This window comes from Anticarsia gemmatalis, chromosome 13 (genome assembly GCF_050436995.1).
Source record: "Anticarsia gemmatalis isolate Benzon Research Colony breed Stoneville strain chromosome 13, ilAntGemm2 primary, whole genome shotgun sequence".
NCBI lineage: Eukaryota > Metazoa > Arthropoda > Insecta > Lepidoptera > Erebidae > Anticarsia > Anticarsia gemmatalis.
The window spans coordinates 7,058,849-7,074,150 of NC_134757.1; positions in this window are offsets into that span (position 1 = coordinate 7,058,849).

Consider the following 15,302-nt stretch of genomic DNA (forward strand, 5'->3'; position numbering starts at 1 on the left):
CGGTTGGTCAGAACCAACCCAAGCGATACAGCCCATTCTTCCAACGCCTGACCCCTGGCATTAGTTGCCGGAGATCCCCACGCCACAGACTTGGCGTTGAAATCCCCAGCCACGAGAACGGGGGAGGGGTGTGCCCATCTGACGAGCCTCGACACCTCTTGAAGGAATCGCTCAAAGTCAGACGGGACACAGTTCGGAGAGCAGTAGCACGCGACCACCGTCACGGATCCCATTGACGCCGCCACGCATCCGCGACCCCTCGCTACTTTTTCGAAGGGTGGCGAGCCGTGCGACGCCAACCTTACCAGGGCCGCCGTGCCCGTTAGGTCCCCGACCCAATTATCACGGGCGGGAACCATGTAGGGCTCGGAGACCACTGCCACGTGTATCAACCACTGCGCCATACTCTGGAGAAGTAAGTCCTGAGCTGCAGCGCAGTGGTTAAGGTTCGCCTGGAGGAGACGGATCTCGGCCATTATTTAATTGCCAAGTTCCATTGCCTCCCCGGCCTGTGACGGCTGGCCATTCATATTGTTCTGGGGAGCCTTACCCCCCGTCTTTTGAGAGGCCTTTCCTGCCTTACTCTTGGGCTTGGGGGCCCTACAGGAGGGACCCCCAAGACGGTGCTCCGCCGGCATCTTCGCCTGCACGCACAGTATGCAGCGCGGTGCGGCGGAGCACTGCCCCGCCTTATGCCCGGCCTGACCGCAGCGGTAGCAGATGTCGCTGCGGTCACACTCAGAATCACAAACGGCCCGGGCGTGACCGGCGGCCAGGCACCGGAAGCAGCGCATTTGGCGGGGTTCAGCGACACTAATACGAGCCGAGACCCACCCCACCAGTAGCCTTCCGGCATCTGCAACCTTTTTTGCAGCCACAATTGGACATTTTGCCCAGGCCGTACCCTCTCCGCGTGGTCCGCTGCGGACCGCGCCAACCTTCACTGCTTCCACTGGGCAGCCTCCGGTTCGCGAGATCGCCTGAGCCACTTCCTCTGGAGTTACAGAGTCGTCCAGACCGCGAATTCGTATATCCACACACTTACAGGGTCTGGACACTATCGCGTCACTCCCCAGGACCTCTTTCAATTTCCCCGCGAGGGAGTCCGCCTTTCTTTCCGCATCTGGCCCGGGGATCTCCATTTTCCGCGCGCCAGTCGCGGCGACGCAGATCTTGGCGATCCCGCTGATGCCGTGATCCGCCAGGACGATGTTCTGTTTCGCCCTGGCGATCACTTCAGCGTAGGTGATGCCTCTCGCGACGGCATCCTGCGACACCGTCAAAATTATTGCTGCCGCCGACGGGGGACGCAGTGCGACCGCCGCTTTCTCCTGTTTCTTTGCAGGACTCTTGGTTACTGCGGCTATAGGCGTCTGCGCCGGTGCAGCAGCTTTTGCCCCTTTCTTTGAGCGCTTACGCACCACAACGTTCCATCCCTCTGAAAGGGGTGGCGGAAGCGGTGGGCCCGCCGGAAGGCCCGAAGAAGGTTGGCTTGGGCCGGGAGCAGGGGCAGGAGTCGGTACAACTCCCCCCTCTGACTTCTTCCCCTTCCTCTTGCCTTTGCCCTTGCCCTTGGAGGCCTTGCCATCTCTCTCAGTGGTAGATGAGGGGGCCGAAGAAGGAGCCGGGGCCGGAGAGACAATTGCCGACGCGACATTAGTCTGCGGGGCGGGCTTTGGTTGCGCCACCCCTTTGTCCGCTGCTAGAGGCGGGCGGAGGCGAGGCTCCGGCGGAAGCCGGGCCTCTATTGCCCCGAAGCGGGCGTCTAAGAATAGCCGAAAATCGGCAAACCTCCGATCAAAATCGCCCTCCGACGTCACCTCAGTCGGCCTAGAACTAGCCGACAAGGACTCCACCACCTCCTTCAGGGCCGCCACCTCCTTGGTGAGAAGGTCAACCCTGAGAGTAAGGCGATGGTTCTCTGCTTTTAAAGCAACATTCTCGACCGAGGCGGTACGCCGACTCAACTCGGATGCCGCCCGCCGGACTTCCTTCTCCGCCTCCTTAATGGACTTAGCAAATGAGCCCTTAAGGTTGGAGCGGTCCGCAACATGGCGGACGGCATCCATGTGCCGCAACATTAGTTGGGCGATGTCTGTCGCGGTCAGTTTTTCTAGCTCCCGGTCAGACGGCCCTGGCTCCAATTGGAGGCGATTTCCCTCATCGGCACTCAGGGCTATGTCCAGGTCGGTCATCGACCCGGTTACGACACAGCTGAGGCCACTCTCTTCGCTAGCGGGAGACGATCGCGCTTTCCCTCTCTTCTTTTTCCCACCCTTGCGTGGGCTCACTTTGGCCAGAGGCACGGCCTCTTGGCGCATGGCTGATACTGGCCGCTTTCGGCCTTTGCCTGATTCACTGGCTACCTGGCGCCCCTTCCTGAATATTGGGGCTCCGCCCGAAGAGGCAGCCTCGTCCCTTTCCGACTCGCTGTCACTAATCGAGGGACGCCTGAAGAACGTAGGCTCCTCAGCCTCGGATAGCTCAGCGAGCTGGTCCGTCTGCCCCGAACTAGAGGCCCCCAACACCACAGGCGTCCGGGACCTGGAACGTCTTCCACTAAGCGTCCGGGACCTAGAACCCCTTTCGCTAAGCGTCTGGGGCCTGGAACCCCCTCCACCTCCTTCCACCCTCTGGGTATTTTCAGGCGTCTTAGGACGCCTGAATATTCCCTCGTCCACAACAAGGACTACGTCCCCAACTTCTCCACAAACTTTTTTATTTAAATTGTCAATATTCATACTGATCCCACGAGTATGGGGGAAATATACCGTCCACCCAGGCAGAGCCCCCTGTACCTGGGTAACCCTATCTACACCGTGAGGTCGGGCAGGTTTCACGGGCATTCTAACCTAAAGTTTTTTATTGAGGTTTTCTCCTCTTGACCCAGCCAATTAAGGCAAGGCCCTCGGTCCCAGCAGTGGCCGCGAGACGTGACCACGACGCCTCCACCGGGATAACGAGTTTGAGGACGGTGACTGAAGTCTGCCCACCCGGAAACGATACCGAATCCGGGTGAGCCCGTCCTCCCCCCCACTGGCCTGGAAGCCCCGGCCAGCAATCCCCGCGAGGAGATTACCTGCCGTTGCTTCCCGCCACACCAGCCAGAACCGCTCGCCATACCACCGACCCGAAGGTTTGTGGGATGAGGAACGGAGCCGCCAAAGGGTAATTTTTTATAGAGGTTTTCTTCCTCGCGACCACCACCTCGAAAGAGGCGGCAGCCCCCGAACCCGACTTACGTCAGGCCTTACGGGTTGAGTCCCTCCTAGCTTCACCGTGGCTGGATTGCCACGGCTACTGAGCCCCCTCACCACGACAAGGTGGAAACTCCCCGAGGGGGTTGGACGGACACCTGAGAGTTTATTTTTGGAATTGTTTTTTTGCTTTGCTTGTTAGGGTTATTTTGTTTCGCTGGCAATATTTATCTTGTATTGTTGTTGTGTAAAGGAAATGAAAGATTTTTACTTGTAATGGTTGTGTATTTCTAATGATAGATAGATGTACATATTGTTGTTTTGAGTGATGTGATGCAATATTAGAGTAAACGATATTAGAGTAATTTTAGATTTGTAATGCAGTTTCCTACAATCGCTAGTATCGATGTTTGACATTCAAAATATACTTATAGGTTAATCCCTACGACACTTGGTGATCAGATTTTCATACAAACTTTGTCGATAGCTAGCAATTAGTCGTCAATAGTCGATAATGGTACAAAATTGCGCTACTATTAGCAGAAACATAATCTGTAATAACAATACACGGAGTCAATTTCTAAAGAGAAAAATAGCCAATACCCAGCTTAAAAAAGATAAAAGAGGACGTATAGCACTACAAATAAGTAGGTGTGCAAAATTAAAAACGTAATTCCCGTTTCATTTGCTATCTGTATAATGTACCTGTCAGTTCATTGTTTGCTGATATAACTCCCCAGTAACGTTTTATCTAAATTATCTAACAACTACAAGATAAGAGACATTCCTTTATGTACCTAGTGCCGACTATTGTTTGCCCAAAATTATTATTTCACTAACTTGTTTTTGTGTTTCGGTTTGTACAAAAAGTTTGTGTTATGTAACAGCACGCTAATATTTTTCATCGCCAACGTATTGTTATTGAAATTATACAAAGAAAATAATAGTTTGATTATAAAAAGATATATTTTTTTAACCCATTACTGTCCCAGTGCAGGGCAAGGGTCTCCTCCCAAACGAGGGGGAGAGGTTAGGCCTTGAGTCCGAATAGAGAATACTCAATATTATAATCTTATGAGCTGTGAGACTTGCTATATAGGTTGCCTTGACCCTTGTAATCAAGACTACCATTGTACTTGCCAACAACAACTTTAGTCTTTCATACATTAACATTTAGCGATACCTATAAATCACTACAACAATATATATGTATTTCATCATAACTTCAAAATTGAAATACGCAAAATTCCACCCCACACAAAACAAAAGCAATTCGCATTATAAAAACAATCAGAGTTCTAGGCAATATGATTACAGCGATCAGGACATATTTAATCTCCTTTATGAACAAAAACAATTGAGTTGGGTGCGACAAACGGATATACCCCACAAAGATGTAACAAACCCGATCTCACAGCTCGTTATTTTAAAATATTTATTTTAATAATGCGATAAAACGCCGGGGAGGGGTAAAAGTGGTTTCCTTGAAACATTCTGGCAGCTTTCTGGTCCCCAAGGTACTTATTTAAATATGGCGCCTGACAAAAAACTCTAAGTAGCCGCGTTTTGACGGAGTAAATGTATTGCTATTAGAAAATGTTCAGGCTACAAAAATTGTAAAGAGTTTAGGCATTTATTGGAAAATTGATTACAGTTTTTATAACATTGCAATGCAAGTAATCTTTGACATATTGTGCTTGTGGTCTATCGTAGACTGTTATTATAATTATCTTCTTTCACTTAATTATCTGTGCAGTGATTTTAATAAGTGACATGGTAACTATTATCATTTGAACTGACATGACCATACAATAAATAACACCAAGTAAAGCAAAGTGCATCAACCGAAATTGTAATAATAGAAGTGGAAACTGTACGGCACAAGTTGAAGACCGACTGCGAACGGAGTAATTGAGCTAGTCCATTGTTCAACCACCATCCACACAACCTCCACCTCTTTGGACGCATTCATCGAATCTGCTCCTCCTATAGATGTAAATTAGGATGAAAATTCAAAAGAGCACTTAGTTTTAAACCGGAATCGGGCCACTTCAAGTATTAATTGCTTTTCGTGGCTCATTGTGATTCAGATCTGTGGGAGTGAGATGCAAATTACGCTAAACTTTGCAACTGCTCCACTTTTCTAACGGAAATGTGAAAACTTTCATGAAAAACAACGCTTGCGGAATAGAAAAGTCTATCCTCAGTTTTCTGAAACTGTGTATTTTTTTTGTTTTGGCCAAATTACGGAACATGTTATGTATTTAAATTGCTTAGCTATTTGGTAGCTGCTGCGGGTTTTATCCAGTCTGTGGACGCATTTTGATCTAACTGTGGAAACTATTTGTCGAGTCATAGGGCCTTCACGTTTCGAAAACATGGTATTGCAAGGACGTCAAGGATAGGGCGAAGTGGAGGGCAAGTTTACGGTAGGCTGACCCCACCACCATATGGAACGAATAGCCAGGAAGAGAGAGGTACCTCTATAGACCAGAGAATATGTTTTGAGGGATAGTATAGCTTACGACTAGATGTCCCCAATCTAGAGTATTCACGAGGTGGTAACACAATAGTAAATAACGAATATTTGTAAATAGAGTATGTGAAACACAAACTTTCAATACCTACTGAATGTACCTAATCGCCATCGGCGGAGTTATTAACTTTGATAATACACAAGCGTATGCATTTATTTGCTAATCTCTGTTCATTTTACAAATACGTTTTGAAAACGTGACCAATCAAAGCGAAATTAGAATATTCTGGTTAAAATAACTATCGGATAAAATAATTACTGACGGGATTAATTTGTGACTGGTTAAATACTTCTCATTTGAATTTAAACGTGGCATGATAACAACATTTGATAAACTAGAATACGAGTGCCCAAATATAATATGATTTTCTAATGAGTGCGAAAAGTTTCAAATAGCAAACATTCTAAACTTCAGAGATTGTTTTAATTTAAAATACTAGTAACATTTTAATTAACTTATTACATTTTAATGTCGTAATTTTTCGTTAAGTCGAGTTGAATTCATGATTGAACGAACTAACTATTTTGAATCACTACCTCTTGGTCAAGACCGTGGAACGTAGTTGAACGTACTAAACAATGGAAATTGTTTAGTAGATTTTGAGTTTGTCACTAAGACGCGGGGCCTTTGTTTTATAAAGTGTACTGATTATGTATTTATCTATTTATCCCACTTCTACACACAATTCAGTATTCGCTTCCCCCTCAATTATAGTCAGTAAGTACTTCTTAAGATCGTGCGCTTGTTTCAGTCATTGCAGTCCTACACACTTCGCGATGTCGTCCGACCATCTATTTGTAGGAATTCCCTGCGATCTACACCCGTTCAATCATATAAGTATAACTCAATATAAGTAACGACTTATATAGTCCACCTTCCATCTTTACGTCTAGCCAAGTTATTTAGTAACTACAGTTATAAAAAAAAACTTGTCAAAGTTTCAAAATGAAAAAAATAATTAGTAATTAAACAGTGCAAGATATTGGAAATGTAATTTACGTTATGACACGAATCGAACAAGGAGTTAATTAGTAAAATGCAACTGCGAGCGCAGGATTGGTTTTGTGTTGTCAGCCAATGCGTGCTCCGAGCTAATGAGAACGTAAATATTTCAATATGGTTGACAATATTTTATTGATACCAGAGTATTTTTGAACACGACAGCTGCAGATATAATTAGTAATTACTTTATTGTTTTAAATTAATTAAACGGGGATCGGAAAGTTTGGTAAGTTTCTAATTGGATTTTATTGGAGATATTGAATAGTATTAGTTATTCTTAAAGTTAGATGGTAGTTATTTAATATTTTAAAAACAATAACAGATTTTGTTGGCAGCGTCACGCATTCTTCTGAGTTATAAAAAAATGTTTTCGAGATACGGTTTATGAAAAATAATAAATTATTTATAAATCATGTTTTTTTCACCCATTACTGTCCCACTGCAGGGCAAGAGTCTCCTCCCAAACGAGGGGGAGGGGTTATGCCTTTACTCCGCCATGCTGGCCAAGTGCGGGTTGGGGACCTATATTATAGTAGCAGCTTATTTTGAAATACTGAGTTTCAAAACACATGAAACGGTTCCTAAACAATTTTAATCGTGTTATGTTATGTAAACCGAAAATACGGGGCTAATGAGAGCGTAAATATTCAAAATGGCTGCCAATATTTTATTGATACCCGCATATTGTTACGCTACCGTTTCATATGAATCAGTGGCATGATGCCCGCTTAATGACTCGGTTCGCTGAATTTTAGATATTTGAAGTATTCGCACTGAGTATGATTTAATAACGGCCAAATGAGCATTTCAGGGCATGTTTTGCTGTAACGATGCAAACTTATTTGATATAATTTCGGACAGTAGCTCGAAGAATGCGTTGTTTCGGAATAATATTCAATGCTGTGTCAATAAAAAAATAACTAACAATAAGTAAAAAGTTTGTATGTTATGTCACTATTTGATGTTGCTGATAAAACCAAGACATTTTTCTTTCTTAGTAGAATGTGAAAGTGATTCAGATTGTTAGCAGATTTTGAGGTACACATTATTTGAAACTTATTTAGAAACACAGTTTTCACAATACAATTTTGTACCTGGCCATCAGGTGGATTGAATAGATACAGCGATAGGCGCACGGCCCACTAACCTTTCCAACTAAACGATTCAAGATAACGAGAGTCGATTTTAAGCCGATACTAAACACTGTTATCTATAACTTACAATCGAATAAAAAACGATACAGATAACCTAGGTAGATAAAGGTAATATTTTTGAAGGAGGTCATAAACCGATTCCATTAACATTTACATTGCAAATTACTATAAATCCAGATTCTAATCATTGTTTAAACTTGGTACATTTAGAGGCAATTGCCCATTTTCACGGAACGACATCCAGTCGGGGCCCGTTGGTACACAACGAGATTGCTTGTTTAATTTTAACAATTACCATATTTTTTAACTTAACATCTGTTGGTTTACCCCTTTTAAGAAGTTTAATTATGATTTTTTGTGGTTTTAATTTGATATTTTTGTTAGGGTCACTCTGTCCACTAAACAATAGTGCCGCGACTAAATTAATTGTTAGGTTTGGGTCACAAAGACATGTAGTACATGAAAGTACCTCTACAACAAAACCTTAGTATTTTTGCAACAGAAGTTCTTGTCTATAAAACAGATTTCGTATTAAATCGATCTGAAACGAAACTACGGAGTTTCTTGTTGATATTTGCGGAAAACCAACACTTGAGAGTATCTACTAAAAGGACTGTCTTATACGGGAAGACGAGACGAGTACGCACTTTGGAAGCGACCACATCAAATGCTAGGTAAGACAACCGTCGCTAGTGTAAAGTTGGAAACGCTCGGTGCGCCCGTGACAAATTGTTGCAGTAATGAGACCGGTACTTGCCACACCTAGAGCTCTGTGCACACAACACTAACATCCTTATTAAATAAAGAAATAAATAATACATTTATATATTTTGAATATTTAATATTTGTTTGATGAATTCACCAGTTATTTACCAGACCAGCAATTTTTTGATGCAGTCTACAAAAGGAACAAAAGATCACTGAAAATATATGTGTAATTTTTTGGAGCTCCTACTTTTATTTCTCCAACTTTTGTGTGTATAGACGTCGATTCTTATTATGAGCGAAAGCTTTTGCTATTATTTGAACCAAAAAATACACTAGAGTGGAGAATTTCAATGTTAAATTACGTTCGAAACAACACGTTACATTTGATACTATTCAAATAAATCTTGCAATGGCAAATGAACGGTTAGCAACAGTAATAAATCGAACTAAAGTGCTTTAGTCAAAAATAAAAAATACTGTAATAATATTAAGCTTTTTGTATAATTGTTCCACTCATGCGATCGCACCACACATCATTATTAGGTGCAGGGGTCGCACTGGTCGTACTAATTCGGGAACGGAAACATTTGATATGGTACCTATTATTTTTTAACATGAATAACTGTTATTTTTCATTTGCGTGTTGCTTTTTAGTATTCCGTTTTTGTTTGAAATCTTGAATCTAAGTAATCTTAATGGTATCATGATTTTTCATTACAGTAGAATTTTCTTTTGTGATTTTTTTTTTCTCTGGCCTCTGCTTACCGCTATGGGAAGAAGGCACGATTTTATGTATGTATGTAGAAATTTCTTGGTAGAAATGTTTGTGTTAGATTGTAATACAATTTTTTTACATTACTTTGTGTATGTGTACAAATTGTAGTTTAATGTGTTCTACACATAAGGGACTAATAGAAAGCGCTAGGTCTGCAATCTCAATTTATATTTGGGGTCGTTTCAGATTAAGGCCATTTGGTTTTGGGTACTTAAGGTTCGTAATACTTGTAGTAAAATAGAAAATAAATGCCATTTACAGCGTTCTGACCTAAGATAACGAGATATTTATGAAACAAACCTTTATAATCAAGTGAAACAAAAATAGCTTATGAAAATGAGCAACTGTACTTAATAGAAACCAAATACAATAAAAACCAAATGAAAATATAAGACTGGCCACTATTATAAAGATAAATTTAGACAACAATTCTTGACGATGGTTCATAACAGATGCGTACAATGGCCTGCACTTCAGTATCATGTCAAGATAGATTAAAAGTTCATATCATAAAAATAAGCCGACAAAAGTATCGATAAGCTTTTATTGTGCGCCATACAATAGTACATTGTCAGGTGACCGGGATCCATGTATTCAAATAGTTTTTCACGTATAAACTCTCTGTTCACCATACAAATAGTGAACCATTCACCGTGCAGCAGTGTATCTAGGTCCTAACACCGCTAGTGTGTAGGTATGCGTATTTTCATTGTTTGTGAATGGGTGTTGCCTCTGTTTTTTACTATAGCGTGGTTTTATTCCCGGACGAGTTGTTAATGTTCTAGCTTTTTATAGCTTCCCGCTTATTGCACGATCCGTTCGGTTCTTGCCTGATACCATTTCACGCTTTTTCCTTCAATGTACCAACACAGCTATTGCACAGAGTTTCTATTTAACTTTATGTTTGTAACTAATGAAATTGCCTTGTGTTTCAATTTCATGGAATTTTCGTTTGTTTTAGTTTTGCTCACCGTTTTCGGTATTAAATTGTTTTAAAGTTTGTGTTAGGCTGTGTGCTTTTAACTGCTTTAATTAGGTAGCTTAATGAGTGCTTTTTACATTCTGACGGCAACAAACGGCCTTTAGAATTACAAATATATTGTAGAAACTAATACCATGGCATTGTATTGTTGGTACCATAACCATAACACTCACTATTAAAATGATAAATTCATCCAGTTGTAATGTATCTATTGATGATTACATGACGCAATGTATCAGTTTGTTTTCCCTAAAGCTCTAAACGAATAAATCAGATATTTAATTACAGAAGTATTTATTTAATTCAGTTATTAGACTTTCCTTTTACCTTAACACACATTAAAACGTAAATGTCCTTCGGTCAAGCAGTCTGTGCTGTTTTCAAAACAGTTTAGCCTCGAATAAGGTAAGGTTGTGCCGTGCGCTGCTCACCTAAGTAATTGCAACAGTTTTTCACTGAAGTAGGTATGGAGGTACGCTCCACGCTTTGTCGTTGGCATACATTTATTACATGCTTTAGGAATAATGTTTATTCACATATTAGTTAGCGGTAGAACATTTTTGTTATTAGTGTGTGGAAATTGATGGATCATTAAATAGTTTAAGAAATATAAACCCCATGACTGTAGTGGTTTAAATACAGCCGCATTTTACCATTAACATGTTTGTCTGAATAAATAATTTACTTCTACAAAACCAAAAAAAAACCTACTTTCTCGGAAGGAAGTTTTGGGTTGCTTTTTCTGGATGTGACGTGTAAAAACAATATTTTAGCTCAGAAATTTTCACCGTTACGTTGTTTCTGCTAGTACAATGCCACTAAACCTGAGTTTTCAGCGCATTGACGAAAGCTTCAGTCAAACAGGTGTATACAGAAAATAATGTCGCTGAAAAATATAGCTACATGTTAAAAATTAATACCCGAAATGGCAGCAGCGTCGTGTCAAGTACCCGACAGTACATCGTTAGTCGAAGAGTTTTCTTTTGTCTCAAGGGTTGGGAAACGCGCTTGTTATTCCCGCTTTTGTCGGTGACCCCGCCCGTGGCCTTCTTTTAACTTATTCATTGCGTGCTTTTTCACGTTGAGGAGAAGAAATACTGAGATGCAAATAAAGTATGGCGGAAAAGACGTATTTGAATTTGATGTTAGAATTTTGGATGATGTTACGGTTGGTGAAGATAAAGAAATGTACTCGTATTGCTAACACTACATCAGAACATGTATCTGTAATCATTTACAAACTAAGTTACAAAACGATTGCTGTTTCAATTTTTATGTTTATATTTTTGTAGCTAAAAAGTAGAGTTTATTCATGTTTTTTATTATTTTTCCAATTTAAGTCTTTGGGATACAAAAGTCCATTCAATTTTCTGGAAAAAAACACAACTGATATTTTTCATTATCCAAGTGGCTGACCGATACAAAATATTTTTTTAAACAACCTATAAAGTATGCAAGCTATACTATTGCTTTCATATTTTCAAACTTCAGCATCTGAATAACAAACGTCGAGTTTTCCGTCTCACAGTAACTTCGCGATCGTATCTAGGATTTATTATAAGGCGCTCGAGAATACGTTGTTAGCATAAGCCGAAAATTCAATCTATTTTGTAGCGCTTAATGCGAATGCCACTATATTCATTGTGTACGTGTCAGATTGATAGACAACGTATCCAGAATTTCTATTAGGTGTAAATTCTTTGAATCAATCTGCCGAATGACTGTGTAATTTGTGCACACTTGCAACTTTCCGTCGCTTACGTAGTTTACTGCTTAGATATTCAAATACATACGGTATTTGATCGACTGCACTATAACGTGTTTTTGTGAACAATAGGTCTAAACAAAGCCTAATTCTAGGTAGAGACTAGTAGTAATAGGTTTTTGTTGTTACCGATTAAGCGTTATTTACTTTTTTATTGCTGAGAGAAGTTTGGCGGTCGCACATACGAGTACAGTATTTGAATATTTGTAATGGTATGTTGTTTGATGGTTAATTCGCATATTTTAAGTGTGTGGAGTGAGTATATAAATATGAGCTTACACCGTTCTAATAACCAGTGAAACGAAAAACTCCAAGAGATAGATATTAAAGATTATTAAAATCATGTCGGTCATTCGTCAAGCAAATAAAAAAATACGTTTCTACAGTTTAATGTAATACGTTTGTCTAGTGAATCGACTTACGCGTTTGCAGATGTGGTTTTAAACTCTTCTTTTTCATTCGTTACTCTTACAATGTTCAGTTACAAAAAGTCGTAAGTCTACAAAGGTGTTTAGTTATACTTTCGAAGCAATCTAAAAGATGTCTGTCTAATGACTACGTGACAATGACGGTGAAATACTCATTGTGGCTTTTCTAATTCATTATTATTTCAAGGGATTACATTAAGTTTATTTTTGGCAGCAATAAGCCGAGTTTGACTAATGTCTCTGGGCAGATTGTTTCGACGCAGCTAAAGTTTGCCTGTCTATCCAAACGAAGATAAGCTGATTGAAAATAAACTTTGTAATTCGTTGCAAGTTTTATTTTCGGTATTTTCTTTGTTTATTTTAGATATCTCATTCCTTGAAGTTTATATTTTAGTTACAGTTTAATTAAAATTATGCGTAAACTAAAATTTAAGTTTGAAGTTACTTATAAATATTTTGGATTGATTGATTGAGTATTAAAATTAATAGACGAATAATGCCTAAACTATTTTTGTAATCTGTGACAAAAATCATCTATCATTGGCACCTACAACCTTTTTTATAAACCTAAACGCGACAGCCAAACTTCTCTCAGCTACAAAAAAGTAAACAGTCCTTAGTCGTCAACGACAAAAACCTATTACTACTAGTCTCTACCGAGAACTAGGCATTGCTTAGACCTATGTTCACAAAAACGCGTTATAGTGGAGTGGTCAAAAACAGTTGAGTCGAACTCAAAATTCATATAAACGACACACCTCCGCGCATCAGTTATGGACGCGAAATTTTTATAAAACACCTGCCCGGACCCGACCTATCTCAATTTAAAAAGCTGCTTGTTTTACGAGCGTCACAAAAAGCGACAGCGCGGCATACGACCGTGTGTAACCGGGCCATCTTTGCTTAAAAATTCAATATGGCTAAACGTACTTGGACTGTGGGATATATCACGTGGAAGCAATTTGAACACCTCTACGCCGAGCAGTAAACGTTATTTATGGTAAGCTCACGGCACTCAGTGGATAGCCCACATTGAGTTTCAAAGGATTTTCGCCAGTAACGGGTTTTATTATCGGTATTGTCACATACTTACTCTGCCGCCTAATGTTTTGGCCGGTGTCGTTACGTAATTTGTTTGTGTTAACATGAAAGTACTTGAGTATTTATCGGCAAATGTATGTAGTATGCGTACAGTTTGAGTTACGGCTATTACAAAGAATTTGAACCCACCGAATACCTATGCTCTTGCTTGGTATACTTGTCCCATTTATATTTTGACAGACACACGTATAGTAATGTAAATTATCATTCTACTGCACAATATATTATTATATTATGTAGATTGATTGACTTTCTTCTTATATCTTCTTGAAACCTTATGTAGGTGGAGATTGGAAAACACGTTAACGAGTTTATTTTTACTCCATACTCGCTCAGACACGAGTTACACGAGGCATAATATGTAAAATGTATTAACTTATAGTACACGTTTCAGTTAATCCAAGCGCACGCAATCAAAATTTCGCGAACAACAGCTTGTACGTAATAAAATTAATTTGATCAAATCCAAGCTCCCGTTGAGACAAAACAAAACGACTGAGCGAATTTAATTTTAGTTCTTTTGAAGTCAATTAATAGCATACCTTTAATAGAAGGTACAAATTTATAATTACAAATTAAATTTTGACTGACGTAAAAGAGATTTCTCAAGTTAAAAGAAGTCAGGAACACCCCTTTATTTTGATTTGTCTTTTGTTCCTTTAATGAAACGCCGTCCTGCAGATGACTATCTTACAACCGGCGTAATAGCCGGCTTCCACTGGAATTATATCTCATTATCATTTTTGAGACGGTTTAATATAAAAGTGCTTGTTTAATTAGTTGAGAATAGGTGCGTTGACCTGCTAAGATCTCGTTAGAAATGCTTAAAGGATTTTGGTAATTCAGGTTAATGTAGAAAGAGAGTAGGACGCTGGAATTAATGTGATCATGCAAGCAGATTATTTATTTGAATTAACTTATCGCAACAGTAATGTAAAGTACTTGCGCTTTGAATTGTAAGTAATAAGTCTTAGTTTGTACTCTAAGATCATGTGCGAATACTTGCGAAACTTGTCAATTGCATTGATTTCATGACATTATATCAAGCGATTACAGTATATCTTCAGTAGCTCGATTCTCTACCACTATCGACTACCGACAACCAGCTAGCTATCGAAATTTTGACATTTAGAATGTATTGCCAAAATGTTTCCTACGACACCCGTCAGAGGCGCTGATCAGATTTTCATACAAAATTTCTCGATGACAGTTTGGTTGTCGGTAGACGATAGTAGTAGAGAATCGAGCTACAGATCGTTACAAAGGTGCTTAATGAGTAAAAAATGAATACTTAAAGAAGAATGTAAATAACACACAGCTAATTACTTAAGTATAGTATATTAATCATAAATAATCAATTAAGTACAGTCTCAGCTTCATATAAATACAAAACTTACGTCTCACAGGACTTTTCTACATACAAATCACAAAAATCATATAAAATTGTCTTTATGAAATCCATCCGCATGCACTTGAACAATTGGGTTATTACAGTGTTAAGGAAAACCACTATAAAACTACAGGAATGGTAACTGAGCGTAACAAATGATAATAATATACCACAATGTGTCATCTTCCTTTCCAGAAATAATTTTCGACCAACATGGATTAATTTAGGTATACTTTTAAAGCTATTAATATCATTACTTTGTA